At 43.9% G+C, this 9176-nt stretch overlaps 1 long non-coding RNA gene across 1 annotated transcript; it reads left to right on the forward strand.

Moving 5' to 3' along the window:
• Positions 1–3346: 3346 nt before the first annotated feature.
• LOC115479147 lies at positions 3347–3687 on the forward strand. The gene is made up of 2 exons (XR_003943619.1): positions 3347–3379; positions 3544–3687. It is a non-coding gene; the product is annotated as an uncharacterized LOC115479147 (long non-coding RNA).
• Positions 3688–9176: the final 5489 nt, after the last annotated feature.

A 9176-nucleotide genomic window follows, 5' to 3' on the forward strand; every position in this document is an offset into this window, starting at 1 on the left:
CTGGGTGTCGTCGTCGATGATACGCTGAAACCTTCTGCTCAGTGTGCTGCTGCGGCTAGGAAAGCGAATAGAATGTTGGGTGTTATTAGGAAGGGTATGGAGTCCAGGTGTGCGGATGTTATAATGCCGTTGTATCGCTCCATGGTGCGACCGCACCTGGAGTATTGTGTTCAGTACTGGTCTCCGTATCTCAAAAAAGATATAGTAGAATTGGAAAAGGTACAGCGAAGGGCGACGAAAATGATAGTGGGGATGGGACGACTTTCCTATGAAGAGAGGCTGAGAAGGCTAGGGCTTTTCAGCTTGGAGAAGAGACGGCTGAGGGGAGATATGATAGAAGTGTATAAAATAATGAGTGGAATGGATCGGGTGGATGTGAAGCGACTGTTCACGCTATCCAAAAATACTAGGACTAGAGGGCATGAGTTGAAGCTACAGTGTGGTAAATTTAAAACGAATCGGAGAAAATTTTTCTTCACCCAACGTGTAATTAGACTCTGGAATTCGTTGCCGCAGAACGTGGTACGGGCGGTTAGCTTGACGGAGTTTAAAAAGGGGTTAGATAGATTCCTAAAGGACAAGTCCATAGACCGCTATTAAATGGACTTGGAAAAATTCCGCATTTTTAGGTATAACTTGTCTGGAATGTTTTTACGTTTGGGGAGCGTGCCAGGTGCCCTTGACCTGGATTGGCCACTGTCGGTGACAGGATGCTGGGCTAGATGGACCTTTGGTCTTTCCCAGTACGGCACTACTTATGTACTTATGTAGTTATGACTGACGGGTGGGCACGGGGGGGATTGGGATTACCCTGTATTAAAAGGTACAACCAGGCATGCCTTACGAGACATCTCAGAGACTGGCTCTGCAATACTACTCAGTATACACCATTGAGATGGGAATGGGCACTATTTAGGCCCTGGCATTTGAATTTCTTGTTACATGCAAAAACAAAAAGCTTACCGGGATGGGCCAGAAGCAGTATAATGCTTCAGCCTTTGAGGAAGATATGGAGAGTAGTAATGCAATCTTGGCAATATAATCCCAATGTTAGCGATCAACTCCCACTGTGTGGGAATGGAGATTTCCCACCTGGGTTGGAAAAGGGGCTATTCGAGAACTGGTCGACACAGGGCATCACCTTATTAGAACACTTAGTAAATGAAGAGGGAGTTCTATATAGCTTCAACGACATGAGGCAGAGATTATCACTAAACACTAAAGATCATTATAATTATAGGCAATTACATCACTACTGGTTTAGCATGGATCAAACTGCTTTGGGTACAAGACTGGGATCCAAGATCCGGGATTTTTTGAAAGGGGACGAGCGAGGGCAGGTGTCTGTATCAGGTTTGCACAAAGCATGGGTGAGTCTGAGCCCCCCCCCCGTAAATATGAGTCACTTGAAAAATTATGGAGCAAAGACCTAGGATATGAGTTGACAGGTATAGATTTTGTAAAATTGATAAAAGAAATCCCGGGGCAAGTAGGTGGGGCGGATCTACAAGAGAGTCAATACAGGGTAATTCACAGGGGATATATATCGCAATCACAAGCAGTAAAAGCAGGATGGACAACAGATGTACAATGCCCAAAATGTCATGAAAACAACAATACATTTTTCCATGCATTTTGGCGATGCGCTAGAATACAACACTTTTGGAAATTGTTACAGACATATTTTGAAAAACTCCTGGGACATAGATTGTTACCCTCATGGAGGGGAGTGCTTTTGAACAAAAGAAATGTGTATGGGATTTCTGATAAAGATCAAGAGCTATTTTTATGTAAGGCCTATGCAGTGGGAAAAAAATGTATACTTAAACACTGGTTGCAGGCTGAACCTCCATCCTATTGGTACTGGAGAAGTAGACTACATGAGTTAATGCTATGGGAAGCTAGAGAGGCATATAACGTTCCGAAGAAAAGGAAAATATTTGTTAAGATATGGTCAAGTTACTTACAATGTATCTCCCATAAGGCTAGGAGCGCAGTGCTTAACAGGCTGGGATCGTTATAAGCAGGGAAACAATCAGTAGACGTGGGATTTGCAATGGTTTATAAATGTAATAGACAGTGCTCATACCAACACCATGAAAAATAGTAATCAAAGATAAAAGGAATACTTTAGAGATTGAACACATGACACGAGCTAAAAGTTGTATTATTTTAATGTATGTTCAGTACTATGTGGTTAACAAATAGTTGCAGTACAAAAATTTTTTTTTTTTGAAGACTGTTAAGAGCATATAGATACACCTGTGTACTGGAACTGTAATATATCTTTGTATATGCAGAAAGGGAAGGGGATTTTTGTTTGAAGTGTCATCAATAATAAACAAACGTTGAAATATAAGCCCGGGGGGGGGGGGGGAGGGGGAGAAAACGATGTATAAAAAAACATTGATGATGCTGTTACGATGTAAGTATGCAAATGTGACTTGTTCTTATGTTTACGAAGAGTTTGAAAAATTTTTTTTTTTTTGAATATGTTCACAATGTTTATTATCATCAATAAAAACCGTTGAAACATAGAAAGCAAAGATGACTGCAATAAAAAGTAGCTATTCAAGAGGCAATCAAGTGATGTGAGATGCAAATACTGAATGTCCATAGAAGTCAAATATTTTTATGTCTGCAAGTCAAATGCTTACAGTGGCAATGACTAAAAGATTAATGGGAGAAAAGTCACATTGAAGCATAATCACTATTACGGCTTTTGCAATAATGGAATAAATGGTGCTAGATGTGGTGTCAACTCAGGTGATGTCCATTATATGGAAGCTGCATGCATGGCTTCTGTCCCTGATTATGCAGCGTATAAGTCCATGTGAGTATATGATGGAAAATAACTTGACAATAATTATTCAAACAATGCAGTGTATGAACATCAATAATAATGAAAATGTACAGTGCAACATCAACATCATAAATAAATAACAAGTGCCAATAATGAATCAAACATAATACAGCTGCATTGTAAACCATACTGTGATAGTAGAGGGATGTAGATAAAAACCACAATGTGGAGAACCCTACATCGTTATTGACACTAGGACACTGGGCAACATTTCAGATAGGGTGTTCACTTCTGTTCCTCTGTTTTATCTTCTGCAGATTTCTAAATGTAGAACCTAAGAATAGCCATACTGGATCAGACCACTGGTCCATCTAAGCCCTGTATCCTGTTTACAAGAGTAGCCAATCTAGGTCACAATTACCTGGCAGAAATCCAAATATTAGCAACATTCCGTGCTACCAATCGTAGGGCAAGCAGTGGCTTCCCCATGTCTATCTCAATACCAGACTATGGACTTTTCCTCCAGGAAGTTGTTCAAACCAATCTTGCGACTGATGAAAATAGCAGAAAAGAAAGGTCCAACTTGAATTGTTTTATCATTTTTATTTTGAATGAGAGGCCATTTGTCAGTATGGTAGCCACCTTTGCCTCCAGCCTTATGGGGTTGAACAAGAAGCATGGGCCATTATGCACTGCCGTGGGGCTATCACTTCAAGAATGCCCATTTTGTTAGGTAGAAGGGAAGGGGGTTGCCATGTATCATAAGAGAACATCCAACTTGTGGATTCCTGTGTTTGATACTCCTCTGTTTCTAGCTAAAGAGAAGCTCTTTTATTTTCATTTTTAGTTCCCCTAATCATTAATATTTTAACTCTTCCTTTTTTTTTTAAATTCTTTTATTTCACCAGTTTTCCCTTAACGAGTTTTGGAGTTAGACTGGAAGACGTGATGTGTTGCCTAGAAATTAGCGTGGCGGTAAAATGGCCGCATTTCTACATTTTTCCTTAATGTCCTTGTGCTAATTTTCCAATTAGCGCACATCCATTAATAACTGCCACCTATTTTGTAGGCGCTAAGGGGCTCCTGCACTTAACCCACAGTAATTGGTCAGTGTGCGGCAATCTGCCCACTTTACCTGATTAGCGCAGGACTCGCCTACCCTCCGTCCACAGTCACGCCTCCCATGCTGAAAAAGAAAAACTATTTTTTAGTGCAGGATTAGTGCGGGCTGAGGACACCTCAGTGTGTTCCATGGCAGCGCTTTTTGGCACACAGTAGGCACAGGCTAGTCCCTACCACGACTTAGTAAAAGAGCCTCTAAATAATTTCTGTGGGTCTATCCACTGATATCCAGCATCACTTAACCGGTTAATGCCACTAATATCACCATAGACTCTTAAACTGAAAGCCACCTATTTTATGAACGATCCGGGGGGGGGGGGGGGGGGGGGTGGAGTCGGCACATAAGAGGTTAACTGCCAATACTCAGGGTTCCTTTTCCAAAGTGGCAGTAGATCTGGAGCTACCGTCGCCCCAATGCGGGTGCTGGTGGTAGTTTCAGTCCCAGAGCACGCCATTTCCTGCGCTAGGGAAAATAGGGCCGAATTTTTAGCAGTAATCAGGCAGCACTGCGCACTAGCCAGTGCTCCCTATCCGTTTTCGCAACCTGTTCAAACTTCTTCTACTAACCTATAAATGTACTCACTCTGCTGCTCCCCAGTATCTCTCCACACTCGTCCTTCCCTACACCCCTTCCCGTGCACTCCGCTCCATGGATAAATCCTTCTTATCTGTTCCCTTCTCCACTACTGCCAACTCCAGACTTTGCGCCTTCTGTCTCGCTGCACCCTACGCCTGGAATAAACTTCCTGAGCCCCTACGTCTTGCCCCATCCTTGGCCACCTTTAAATCTAGACTGAAAGCCCACCTCTTTAACACTGCTTTTGACTCGTAACCACTTGTAACCACTCACCTCCACCTACCCTCCTCTCTTCCTTCCTGTTCACATTAATTGATTTGATTTGCTTACTTTATTTTTTCTTTTTGTCTATTAGATTGTAAGCTTTTTGAGCAGGGACTGTCTTTCTTCTATGTTTGTGCAGCGCTGCGTACGCCTTGTAGCACTATAGAAATGCTAAATAGTAGTAGTAGTAGTAGTTACCACCAGTTTAGCATTGGAGCACTTACCGCCACCTCAATGGTTGCCGGTAAGTGCTCCCCCTCGCATGGCCACACGGTAAGAGCAATGTTACCGCATGGCAATGGCTATTTTCAGCCTTTGTTACCCGCTGCAGCAAAAATGGCCCCCACCAGTAGTGCAGGGCCCTGTTTACCACAGTTTGGAAAAAGGGCCCCTTAACCGCAGAAGATTAGCAATTACATTGGATAAGTTTATGTGATGTTGCTTAGGTGGGTAGTTAAGTGCTCAGTATTGCACTTAACCCCACAAGAAATAGCCGGATGCATAAACCGAGATATTTAATGCCATTACCTGGATATGGTTTGACATTGAATATCCAGGAATAATGCTGATGGCAGCTAAGAAAAGACTCGCCACCACCAGCTGACTATCATAAGTACATAAGTAGTGCCATACTGGGAAAGACCAAAGGTCCATCTAGCCCAGCATCCTGTCACCGACAGTGGCCAATCCAGGTCAAGGGCACCTGGCACGCTCCCCAAACGTAAAAACATTCCAGACAAGTTATACCTAAAAATGCGGAATTTTTCCAAGTCCATTTAATAGCGGTCTATGGACTTGTCCTTTAGGAATCTATCTAACCCCTTTTTAAACTCCGTCAAGCTAACCGCCCGTACCACGTTCTCCGGCAATGAATTCCAGAGTCTAATTACACGTTGGGTGAAGAAAAATTTTCTCCGATTCGTTTTAAATTTACCACACTGTAGCTTCAACTCATGCCCTCTAGTCCTAGTATTTTTGGATAGCGTGAACAGTCGCTTCACATCCACCCGGTCCATTCCACTCATTATTTTATACACTTCTATCATATCTCCCCTCAGCCGTCTCTTCTCCAAGCTGAAAAGCCCTAGCCTTCTCAGCCTCTCTTCATAGGAAAGTCGTCCCATCCCCACTATCATTTTCGTCGCCCTTCGCTGTACCTTTTCCAATTCTACTATATCTTTTTTGAGATACGGAGACCAGTACTGAACACAATACTCCAGGTGCGGTCGCACCATGGAGCGATACAACGGCATTATAACATCCGCACACCTGGACTCCATACCCTTCCTAATAACACCCAACATTCTATTCGCTTTCCTAGCCGCAGCAGCACACTGAGCAGAAGGTTTCAGCGTATCATCGACGACGACACCTAGATCCCTTTCTTGATCCGTAACTCCTAACGCGGAACCTTGCAAGACGTAGCTATAATTCGGGTTCCTCTTACCCACATGCATCACTTTGCACTTGTCAACATTGAACTTCATCTGCCACTTGCACGCCCATTCTCCCAGTCTCGCAAGGTCCTCCTGTAATCGTTCACATTCCTCCTGCGACTTGACGACCCTGAATAATTTTGTGTCATCGGCGAATTTAATTACCTCACTAGTTATTCCCATCTCTAGGTCATTTATAAATACATTAAAAAGCAACGGACCCAGCACAGACCCCTGCGGGACCCCACTAACTACCCTCCTCCACTGAGAATACTGGCCACGCAATCCTACTCTCTGCTTCCTATCTTTCAACCAGTTCTTAATCCATAATAATACCCTACCTCCGATTCCATGACTCTGCAATTTCTTCAGGAGTCTTTCGTGCGGCACTTTGTCAAACGCCTTCTGAAAATCCAGATATACAATATCAACCGGCTCCCCATTGTCCACATGTTTGCTTACCCCCTCAAAAAAATGCATTAGATTGGTGAGGCAAGACTTCCCTTCACTAAATCCGTGCTGACTTTGTCTCATCAGTCCATGTTTTTGTATATGCTCTGCAATTTTATTCTTAATAATAGCCTCCACCATCTTGCCCGGCACCGACGTCAGACTCACCGGTCTATAATTTCCCGGATCTCCTCTGGAACCTTTCTTAAAAATCGGAGTAACATTGGCTACCCTCCGGTCTTCCGGTATTACACTCGATTTTAGGGACAGATTGCATATTTCTAACAGTAGCTCCGCAAGTTCATTTTTTAGTTCTATTAATACTCTGGGATGAATACCATCAGGTCCCGGTGATTTACTACTCTTCAGCTTGCTGAACTGACCCATTACATCCTCCAAGGTTACAGAGAATTTGTTTAGTTTCTCCGACTCCCCCGCTTCAAATATTCTTTCCGGCACCGGTGTCCCCCCCAAATCCTCCTCGGTGAAGACCGAAGCAAAGAATTCATTTAATTTCTCCGCTACGGCTTTGTCCTCCTTGATCGCCCCTTTAACACCTTCAGAACGTAACAGGTTGAGCTACTACAGAAAAAGCTGTGAGTTAACGCCAAAGTCCCCTTCGCTAGACAGTTTCCAAAGTGCCTAATCATTTAATACTGCAAAACTTACATGCAGCCACCTCTGGGGTGGAGGGCCTTTTCAAAGGGTGCGGAAAAGAGAAGTGAGGGTTTTATGACATAATTACAGCTGGCACTATTGAATGTTGGGATGATTTGCCGGTCATATTTTGCCAACGATATGAAAAGAATTGAGGCAGTTCAGAGGAAGTTGAACAATATGATGTTGGGATCTGCACCAGAAAACATACCAGAAGAGACTTGAAGACCTGAGTATCCTAGAGGAGAGGAAAGGAGAGACAGGGGTGATATGCTATAGACATTTAAGTACTTTAAAGGTATCAGTGACCAACAAATGTTTTGTGAAAGACAGGGAGAATATGAAACGAATCTGCAAGGAGGTATCTTAAAAGCCGGAAAATACCATCAGTATTATTACAATTTGACATATCTGGGGCTTTTGATACAGTCGATCATTCTTTGTTGTTAGATGGGTTATTAGAACTGGGCATTTCTGGAAAAGTATATGAGTAGATTAGGGAGTTTCTTCAATGCAGGGAACACTGCCAAAAGAGCAATGTTTTTTCTGAATGTTGGAGCTCAATTTGCGGAGTTCCACAGGGTTTCCCATTGTCACCAATTTTGTTTAATATTTTTATGAGCACACTTGGATCTCTGTAGGAATCTTCTAAATACAGTGCACTCCGCTTAAGTGCAAGGGCCTGGGACCGAAGAAATACATGCAGTTAACAGGAGCGTGCGCTTAACCGTTGTGAGCCAAAGAAGCTTGACATCTGATAAACATATGAACAGTACTGTTTATTAAATGTACACACTATACAGTCTCTGTTATTTGGCTTTCTTGAAATAGTCAGTGATAGTCCTCTGCACACGACGGTGTCTTCCAGACGGTAAAATCGATCATAGCACTGACATCCATTGTTCTCCAGATAGGCCCGAATGTTGCTGAGACTCTCCAGTGCTGTAGCAAAAGTGGCAGGAGGTGGTTGTATTAGGTCAGCTTGTGCCTCGCTGCTCATTTGATCGTCTTCTTCATTGTCAGCCATTGCCCCCTGCGTGTAGGCGCATAGCTGGACATCCGTGCTGTCGCCGGCTGTCTGTAGACTGCAATCGACAGCTACGTATCGATGGAACTACTCTTTGGTCACACTGGCTGGGATGTCAGTAGCCTGTTAATCTGCCTCGCTGGCAATGGCTGCATCCGTTGGGTCCCTCCCCACATCCTTGACAAAGCGTGCCCGCTTGTAGCACTTGACAATGGTTGCCTGTGTGACCCGATTCCAGGCTTCTTTCTGCAGGTGTAGGGAATCCAACAGGGACAGATTACGAGCCAGTTCAGGGGCACGTTTATTATCACCAGTCTGTCCGTCCATAAGGCCCATCAGATGACGTAGCAGAAGAGCACGATAATGTGTTTTAAAATTGGCTATTATGCCCTGATCCAATGGTTGGATCAGAGAGGTAGTGTTTGGCGGCAGGAAGACCAGCTTAACGTGAGACAGCCTGACATGAGCAGTGTGTGCAGCACAATTGTCGCAGAGCAGCAAAATGGGGCGCTTCTGTGCCCGCATTCTGGTGTTTAATTCCTTTAGCCACTGTTTCCAAAGGTCCCCAGTCATCCATGAATTGGCGTTCGCCTGGTATGACACAGGGAGCCGCTTCACGTTCTTGAAGCAACGGGGCTGTCTGCTCTTTCCGATGACCAGGGGTTCCAACTTCTCACCTCCATCCATATTGCAGCATAGGAGGGTGGTCAGTCGTTCCTTCGACGCTTTACTTCCCGTAGGTTTGGCCTGCTTGAATGCCAGTGTGCCATCAGGAATGGCTCGCCAGTAGAGGCCGGTTTCGTCCACGTTGAAAAAGTCACTGTCCCTTTCCCACAATCA

The sequence above is a fragment of the Microcaecilia unicolor genome, chromosome 1 (assembly GCF_901765095.1).
Source record: "Microcaecilia unicolor chromosome 1, aMicUni1.1, whole genome shotgun sequence".
NCBI lineage: Eukaryota > Metazoa > Chordata > Amphibia > Gymnophiona > Siphonopidae > Microcaecilia > Microcaecilia unicolor.